General features: G+C 30.3%; 1 protein-coding gene across 2 annotated transcripts in view; it reads left to right on the forward strand.

Moving 5' to 3' along the window:
* LOC140443730 (protein tweety-like) overlaps positions 1 to 9959 on the forward strand; it is a 213560-nt gene extending 203601 nt beyond the window's left edge. For both annotated transcript variants that reach the window (XM_072535119.1, XM_072535120.1), the window contains one exon: positions 3384 to 9959. The gene's annotated coding sequence lies outside the window, so the exon portion shown is untranslated. The remainder of the gene's footprint in view (positions 1 to 3383) is intronic.
* Positions 9960 to 10534: the final 575 nt, after the last annotated feature.

The raw sequence follows: 10534 nt of genomic DNA on the forward strand, positions 1-10534 counted from the left end.
TTGCGTTTAAAAGTTAAGATCTATCATATTATATATTGTTTAATATGTTGCAGTAGATATTGAAGAAAGAAGTAGAAATGATTGGTGTCTGTCTTATAATTGATAGATTCAGGAGTTTTATTAATGTGTACCATTTCAAGGAAAAGCCGATTTTTATAATTATCAACTTGTTCCAAGATTTTTACATTATTAAAGTCAAAGTTATGTCCTGTCTTTAAGTGGTGGTCCACTAAGGCACAAGAGTTTTTTTGTATGTTACAGTCACTTTTGTGTTGAGTGACACGTTTTTTAAGCCACTGTTGACTTTGATTTTTTATTTCCTGACCGATTGCTGATACTATAAATCAATATTTAAAATAGTACGGTCGAAAAAATAATTTGAAATATATATATATATATATATATATATATATATATATATATATATATATATATATATATATATATATATATATATATATATATATATATATTTCAAATAACACTTATTTCAGTTTCAATGAAAAATTTTACTCACAAAAAATTTTTGGAACACCTATGGGTTCCCCGATTAGTCCCATCCTTGCTACTATTGTAACTGATCATCTCTTAGACAATGTGATCACACAATTACCTTTCGAATTACCATTTATATATAAATATGTCGATGACATCATATGTGCAGTTCCATCTTATCACATCAATACCACATTAAACATTTTTAATTCATTTAATGAACATCTTCAGTTCACAATTGAAACCGAGACAGATCTTAGTATAGCATTTTTAGACACAAAGGTAATAAGAACAAATGACAATATTCTGACATTGGATTGGTACCAAAAGCCAACAGCATCGGGAAGGTATATGAATTACTTTTCAAACCACACCACTCGTCAAAAATATAATACAGTATTGGGTATGAAAAACAGGGTAATGTCCATTGTTGATGATAATTTGTTTAAAAAAAATCTGGACATATTATACAAAATTTTTCGAAACAACGGCTATCCTAAACATATTTTAAAAAAACTCATTTACAGCAGTAATTTCTATGATGGTCCTGTCCTTGATTCTAACAATGAGTCAATCAAAAACAAAAAACTCCCCTTTATTAACGGTCTAACCCAGTCTGGCGTATCCATATTTAAAGATGTTTCCAATATTAATATAGCTAAATACAATACCATAAACAGCAAACAACTTTTTTCTAAAATTAAAGACCCAGTACCAACCTTATATAGGAGTAATGTGGTATATGAAATACCGTGTCTAGTATGTGAAAAAAGCTACATTGGCCATACATCGCAGTGGCTAAAACAACGTATCACACAGCATAAAAGTGATTGCCGCTTAGGAAAAAATTCTTGCGCAGTTGTCGAGCACTACAAAAACACCGGTCATCTGTTAGACTACAACAATACTCGTATTTTGGCACAGACTGAAAATTACAAAAGTAGGTTATTTTTGGAGATGTACCACATTAACAAAAATAAACAAACTTTAAATTATAAAACAGACACGGGGCAATTAAGCAACATATATTGCAATATATTAAACAAAATTTAAAACTACACTCGCCTTAATGATTAATCATACTAACTAGCCTTAATGATTAATTAAAGAAATACTATTCCTCTAATGTTTTCTTACATTGTTATTTTTTGCATTTTGAAATAATTTTTACTTGTTCCATCTTATTTATTGTTAACGAACGTGCTCAAAGATATTTTAAATTTTTACATGCATTTTATTAAATGTACAGTTTCATCAACAATAATGTTATTTTAGTATTCAATTTTATTTATGTGTATAATCTTTTAATTTCTGTAAGTATTGTAAATCTAAGTGTACTTCAGTGTTTTGAAATGTTTGTTTTTTACAGTTACTCCCGATGAAGCCATCAAATAAATGGCGAAATATTGAGCTTTAGAAAAAACAAAGATTTTTTATTTAATATAGACCACATAACCGATATTTCCAACATATTATATATATATATATATATATATATATATATATATATATATATATATATATATATATATATATATATATATATATATATATATATATGTATTCTAAGTTAAATGAGGCCTTTACGATATTAAAAAATTCAGTTCTGTTTTTTAAGGGGTTTAAGGGTTTTTTCGGGGTTAATCATATTTTTTGACATCGAAAAAACCTTAATCAATTTCTCATATTTTTACTTTTTATGTGAATTCTTGGAATTGGAATTTGCCTATCTTAACGGGCGTACCCTTTAATCTATCTTTTTGATTATACAAAGTTATCTCGCAGAACTTCATAAAATGAGAATGCATGCATGTAAAACTTGCAGTTAGTGTGTAGACATATTTATTATTTTTAAATTTTTAGTACATACGTTAAGTTTTAAATTAGATATACATCAAATGATGAAACAAATTTTATTAAAAATATTTTATTTACTGATGAATCTAATGTTTTTTTTTTCTGAATTTACGTAGGAGACCACATAATAGGTCCATTTTTTATTGGGGGCAACTTGAATATCAGAGTATACCTCGATTTGTTACAGAATCTTGTTCTTCCCGCTATTCTCAATCTTCATGATGTAAATCTGAAGAATGTTTGGTTTCATCAAGGCGGCTGTTCAGTCCACAACGCTCGAATATTAAGGAGTACTTAAACAATACTTTTCCGAATCGAGTGGAACAGGCGATATTAAGTGGCCTGCGCGATCTCCAGATTTTACACCCATGGACTTCTTTTTTTGGGGACATTTAAAAAGCATCATCTACGATCATCCTGAAGCTAGAGTCCAAAATTTGGATGAATTAAAAATCCGAATAAGAGAAGTCTCCAATTCTGTTAGCAGAAACTCTTACATCTGTCCGCAGAAGCTTTTGACAGATTGGAATACTGTTCAGCCGTAAAAAGTCAAATATTTGAATAGTTTCTGTAGGGTATAAAGAATTATTTCGTATTTTATTAGGAATTATTTTATATTTTCAATAAGAGTATATTTTTTATTTTTTTATTTTTATTTTTTTAAAGAAATGCGATTTTATTTTTAATTCAACCACAAAAAATTGTTCACATTACTAAAATCCGATACAAATGCACCGCCTTATAAAGGTCGGTATTTTTATCGAATTTATGTTATAATATGAAATGAACCGGGTATACCTAAGGAAAAAACAGATCGACGGACGGAGATGCATATCCCAAGCGTTGTTATGTGTTACTAAATGGTTTTCGGTTTTCTCGTTTTCTGTCTAGGTCTTGGAGGAGATCGGAGAATTTACCTCGTACGAGGCAATGTTGCCGATTTTAGCGATTTATGTAGAGTGCGATATCTAATCCAAAACTTAACGTACTGTTGTACATTTGATACCGATTTGAAAATAAATATTTTTTAGGTCTGCCTGCAAGGAATTCCCAAGCTTTAAAGGTCTTAAGTTATCAAATCAGCAGCAACAAGTTCCACAAGCTCCCGATGCTCAGCGAACCGCTAACATACAAAAGTACAGTTCGCTAGGCCGTCGTCCACTACCTCAGACGCCAGACGAGAAAGCAAGGAAGCAACCTCCAGTACCAAGAGTTCCTCCCACGATCTCACAGTGCATCGAGACACCACTGAACCCAGCAAACTTCAGGTCTCTGCAGAGAGGAGCGTGGCAAGATACTCCCAGTTCGTTCCAGCCGAATGTGCAATTCAGATCCCTACAAAGAACTGCAGGGGCACAATTTAGGCCGGCGAAGGTACAAGATCAAACCCAAGGGGAGGTACTGTACGCAAACAGTGAGAGCGAACGACAGTTGTATGCTGTAACTGAGTTATAAGTTTTTAGTTTCTTCTTGGGAAATGCAGGCAGATGAACAATAGTGATCGAGTTGATTTTTTATTTTATTTACACATTTTGTTGTTTGTTCTTATTATTATTTTATTCACACGTTTTTTAGTTGTATAGTAGGTCTAATAATCAGTGACCTATTTTATAATCCAGTTAGTAAGATTTGACTGTTTATGTGAGTTGGTATTGAAAATATTTATTTCAATTAAAATTTATCCACTGGATTAATATCGTGAGTAAATGATAAATTGTGTTTCGAAAAATTATTTTGAAATAAATATTAAGTGAGAAATTATAAAACTAATTATTATTTAAAAACAAATTTGATAATGTACATATTGTATTAAGTCGATATTTACTTGCAAATTATAGGAATCAACCGTATTAGTTACACCCAATCAAGCATTAGACAATATTGGTATTTTATTTAACCTATGAACAATGTCTTCATAGGATGTCGCTGAAAGCAATGTCCTTTGCATTGAACAGACATAGATAGGCTTATTGGAGAAAGTTCCATATACAATTCAAATTTATAGTTTGTCCCCATAAATCAATGATAATATTCTACGGCGAAAAGAGACACTCAAAAGAGATAAGATAAATGGCTACTGGATGTCATTATAAAATCTTACATCAGTTTATTCAGAATTTAGAATCCACAGAATTTAGTATAAACACAGAACAACAGTAAAAGAATATACATATAATCCCTATTCGTTTTGTATTTCACTTCTTACAAGAAAAACGTATACCTACACATGGATAATGAGAGATAATCCTCTAGTTTAAGAAGGGATACTACAAATCAGAAAACTCAACGCCGTCGTGTAACGTCGTAGCATCATTAAATGCAACCATGTATAGTATTTCTAAAATCAATGTATATCTTCTCCTTCTTCTTAGTTCAGGCAAGACACATTAATCTCGGGCACTTTATAATAAAGTAAAAAAAATTTCTTGTAGTATAGGCAGATCGTTACATCTATGTTGCTCTTATCTGGGTTGTACGGATATTATACCACACTTGGTCATAAGACCTTTGTACCATACCCTGTTTTTTTTTTCATTAAAGTCTAATAAGTCCTGTGGAATCAACGAAGGACAAATCATTGGTGGTTTAATGATGTTTTCTAGTTCAATTCTTAGTTGACCAGTGAAGTCCTACTTCATATCACTTAGCACATTGGAATGGCATAGGATGTGTATGGCAGTCTCTCCTTCCATTTCGCCTTTTCCGCACTATGGTTCTTTCACCTTACGTATTTTAAACTGGTGTTTTTTTAAACGTTAATGTCCAGTCACCATTTCAGTGACCGTTTTAATCTCTCGTTTATTGAGGTCCATTAAATTGTCCGAGAGTTTTTTATCAATATGCTTGATTATTTTCTTAGTTCTGATCTGCCCTTGAGTGGTTCTCCATTTCGTTTGATGTTTCCTTATTAGCCAATTTTGAACCTCGTTTTTTGCAGTATCTTTCGTTATGACACACAATGGTTCTGGACCTACAAAGGTTTCTCTCGAGCCTTGTTTTGCCAACAAATCTGCTCGTTCATTTCTATGCACTCCTTCAATACACGACATCTATATTAAAGACACTTTAGTGCCAGGTCTTTGCAGTTCCTCGCCAGTTTTGATTTGGCGAGTCTTTACACCTAGAATAGGCGTTTGGCTATCTGTATAAATGTTACTTCTCTTTGCTTTTAGAGGAAAAATTTCAGGCTAAAACATCTTCTCAGTAAAGATTAGTTCTGGTGTCATCATATCTGAATTCATCTGAATGATGAGTTCCTCAAGTATAGTCCTATTGGTATTTGTATGACTATTCAATATATAATTCGGCCCCTAAGTTTCAGGATGGTCATAAAGGTTACCACCGAAATATATAATTCCAGAGAGGGGAGATAACCTGTGATAACCTCGAAAGATGCCGCTCGTGTACTATTCAAGGCTCCTGTCATATTTAGAAGCGCTTGTCTTTGTAGGATGGTGACGGAGGTCACACAAGATTGCAATGCCATTTTTTTCCACCAAATTACTGAACTATATGTAACTGTCGGTCGCATGACTGATGTGTATAACCAATAGATTGTCTTTGGTTTCAGCGCCCCAGACCAGTGGGTATAAAAGGACAGCTCCGGGGATATAAAATCATGTGTATTCGGCAGTTCTCTTTAACACTTTTCCATAAAATATTAAAATGAATTACAGCTTTTAGGAATGAGTTACTAAAACTTATAACAGCTATATAAAATGAGAAAAGATATAACAATTTCCCGTTTCGTGTCAATTGTTTAAACAAAGACTCTTCTGGTCCTTTTAGACGTGTTTTCTGGATGTCTGTACCACGTTTATGTTGATAAATATTTATTCTTTGGTACATAAATATAATATTAACATTAACGTAATTATTTAAAGACTTGAGATAAATACCATTAAGGCCAACATAATTCATTCCAATTAATCAGTTTAATTTAAATGTATTATTATGGTATATAATTTCAAAATATATACTTCTTGACGTGGAATCCTTTTTCCAACATCAAATTTAAACATAAACTGCACACAACTGTCTTCAAACAGTAGTTATATAAAGTGTTTTAAAAGAATGTTAATGATTTGGTACAACAATAAGAGAGAAAATAAGCCTTATAGAAAAACATCAGATAGTAAACGTATTATAGTTAGTGCAAGTCAATATTTAGTATTTTCATTGTTTTGACTTTTAAGTTTTTTATAACTATAGTCCCCTAATCCCCTTACATATCTTGAGGTATTAATCAGCATATACTGAGACTCTTGAGATGGAAACATCTATAAACTACGTCGTAGTGGAGAGGAATGGGAGACTTTGCTTATTACGATGGAGGCGGGGTATTTTTGGTGTATTTCAATGTGTCGCTTTTGTCTCTATAAATATAATTTTTTAATAGCTCTTATGATACATTAAAAATACACTTTTATAGTTGATTTTAATTAACATTGAATTTTTTTAAAAATTACTGAAAAGGGGGGCTTTACATTGTTGTAAAAAAATTAAAAAAAAAAAAGATCCTAAAAACGCTAAAATACCTTGACTTTCAGCCTAATAATGTTTGTGTTCTAAAATGCACTTATTTACATATATCTTTTATGTGCTTATTTGTGTGAACAAAATGTTTGATCAAATGTTTCCTAATATATTTAGTATTTCATAAAAGGGGGAAATTTTACAAGTGGAGTTGTACTTAATACAAACGTACATTAGCAGAGAAGTACTAATTTTTCTAATAGTACTTTTGAACAAATAAAGAACAGTGTAAAATACGGAATATTTGTAACGGTAGATTGTACGTCTAACCTTTATACTGCTCATAATAGAAGTCGTTAGTGATTGTATTTGTATTTGATGTAATCTCATTAAAAGACAAAAAGTAAGTACATTAAGTACAATATAATAAAAAGAGGCAGAGTTATTCAATAATTAAGGAAATTTAAGACTTAATTTTTGTAAGGTGCCTAGACCTTTTTATAAATAGTAGACACGTATCATGGCCAGACATTAAACCTTATTGTTTAAGCTACAGTCCATATAAACGTAATAATTTAAATACATTAAATATTTGCTTCAATTAAATTAGTTTAATATCATCCACTTAAAAGTTCTCCTATAGGGTTGGTCATGCAGCTTTAATATTGTTTATTCTCCAATTGACTATGCAAAATCATTTATTCCTTTTTTATATCAAATAATATATTTAATGCAAAGTCCCAATGTATAAACCATTAAAAAGAATAAAACTGTACAAAATCTAACAATTATTATAATCAAAAATGTATTTTGTCTATATAATTAATTGTTTATGTATTTTGCCTGATTTTACATATGGATTTAAGACCACACCGATTATTAAACACTGCGGAAAGACCAAGGACATTACAGAGAGTCATAGAATGAGCAATTCTGGGAATTTCACTGCGAGATAGAAACAAAATCAAAATCACACGATGGCAAGAAAATCTAAAAATCTATGGGCTGATAGACCAAGACAAACAAAAAGAGATAGAGGCCATAAAAATATGGGTACATGATGTCCGAATGAAAACAATAGATACCACAAAGCATAGAGATCTTTGGAGAAATTTGAGTGAGATATATGTCCAAGAAGAAGAATTATATAAGTATGTATTTCGTTTGTAATAGTAACTGGACGCCCTTTGAGCTATTATATTCAGTTTTACTACAACGTATAAAGTAATCTACAATGTGGGTTTAAAATCTATACGCTGTCATATTTCAGGTGATTATATAAATCAGCAACCAGTATTGAAGCTACATGGGTCCCAGTCGGATTTCTCTACATCGCGCAAGCGTACTTAGGAAAATAAAGCATAACCTATCTAGGAAATGTAGTTAAGAAAGAAATGAAACCCATTTTCACTTAATGAAGTGTATTCTAACGTGCCAATTAAATATAAAAATATATTAAACATCTGCAATCACACTGTTGTGTAAATTTTTGTTATTGCATACTCAGTAGGAGCGTACAGTTTTAGAATTCTAAACAATTTTACGTACATACGTAACATAAACAAGTATGCTTTGTTTCTTTCTGATATGTCTATTTTCTTAGTATATCTTGTTTTTGATGTTTTAATTTGGAGAACTTTTTGTTATTTTACTTTGAATTTACGTGAAAAAATGGTAACAGAATATTGACTAACCTTATACAGATATCTGGTAAGCTCAACAATATTTAGTGTCAGCCGTAATCAAATAAACCTATCTTTTTATACGTCTACACCAAGATCTTAAAATTTGATTTCAAGGGTAGTTTAAACTCATATTAATATTGAGGTGATATTTATATTTTGAGATCAAAATGTTACCAATACTAAAACATTCCATCAACTATAGACTGTTCCTATTCGAATAAAAATGTACAATTTCCAAAGTAGAATGAATTTTGCCAAATTTTTGTTAGCCTTCACTTTTATAAATGCACTTTTATACACTTTTCTATTTGTGATTTTTTTACTTTTGTTTATCATGTATAAAACATTTACACAGATTAGTTTCTAAAATTATTTTATTTCAAATAATATGAGGTATGTCCCGAAAGATTTGAAAAAATATTTAGATCTTATTAATAGCAGCCCAAATGGAGAAAAAGAGTTTCTCTTTATGATACTTACCTTATACAATTAAAATATAAACAATATTGTTAATATAAAATGTTAATTCATTCTTTACTCCAAAAATTGTGGTAATTGCTGATTTGAGTGAGGAATCAGCCGTTACATAATATTTTTTATGATAGCGCCATTTGCTTTACATAGCATGATCTAATATACACATCAATTCGGAAAGGTCTAAAAATCCCATTTTATGTTGATATAAGTAATTAATAATGTCTTTTTCTTCAGCCACTTTCTGTCGACTCTGCGCTATTTGAAACTGCATACTTTTTGATCATCCAGCCATCTTCTTTTATGTCTTCCGACCCTGGTGTATCATATGGCATCGTATACTTTTGGGGGCTGATTGGTCAATAGTTTTCTACATTACTATTATCCTCTTTCTTAAAAAGCAGAATTACTTTTGCCTTTTGCCACTTATCTGGAATTCTGTCTTCCTGCAAACATATATTAAAAAGAGTTTAAGAGCAATGTGTATTTGATATTTCTGGAATATCTTCAGACCCCACGTTGCAGATGACCGCATTCGCAACTGTTGGGTCAGTTGAAATTAAGAATGTATCTAACCTAAACTAATCTTTTTATCGTGGTAGAGGAAATTCTTTTTTCTATCCACTATAAATCTTCTCCGTTAAGGAGGGCATTGTAGAGTGCAAAGTGGTTTTTAGCCCCTAATCCTTTCCGACAGAAACACTGTCCATATAATTCCTTTAAACATGAATACAAGAGGACACAATGAGGATAAAAGCACAATATAGTATTTTTACACAATTTTATTTGTTGAATTTTGTTCAGAATTAGCGACGTAACGATGTCAATCATATTTTTCTTTTGAGTAATTTGACATGAATTGATTTAAAAGCGCACAAGCTAAACAAACAAGTAACACAACAATTGGTACGTGTCAAAAATACTCATCAATAATCTAAATGGCAATAATCTTCGCTATATTTCATTATATATATATATATATATATATATATATATATATATATATATATATATATATATATATATATTATATATATATATATATATATATATATATATATATATATATATATAATATAGTGACATAATTTTCTTACAAATCATAATTTTCAGTCCATCCAAAATAAGTTTTTGCTATTATTACCGGATTAGGTCATTCGTCCCCATTCATGAATAAGTTTGATCCAATTTCTTTTCCATCACATAAAACGGTAAATAAACAAGATACGCTGCTTATTTTGTTACTATGATTTAGTCATTTTTCGATTTAAACTGAATAAATAAATTTTATTAAAACATGATAAAATATATTCAAATGCTTTCGTGACATACAAATATATATTTTTGCAGCCATTTTATAAATATAAAAAGAAATAATTAACTATTCAAAAAAGGACACATTGTAATAATTCACTTTTGAGAATCTAAATTATAAAATTGATGTTTGTGTTTTTAAGTTTTTATCTGAATACATTAGTGATAAGAATTTTTGTATCTCAATATCTTTTTTAAAACCACATCGAAATCTAACTAAACTAAGCATCACA

Source organism: Diabrotica undecimpunctata, chromosome 6 (genome assembly GCF_040954645.1).
Source record: "Diabrotica undecimpunctata isolate CICGRU chromosome 6, icDiaUnde3, whole genome shotgun sequence".
Classification (NCBI taxonomy): Eukaryota; Metazoa; Arthropoda; class Insecta; order Coleoptera; family Chrysomelidae; genus Diabrotica; species Diabrotica undecimpunctata.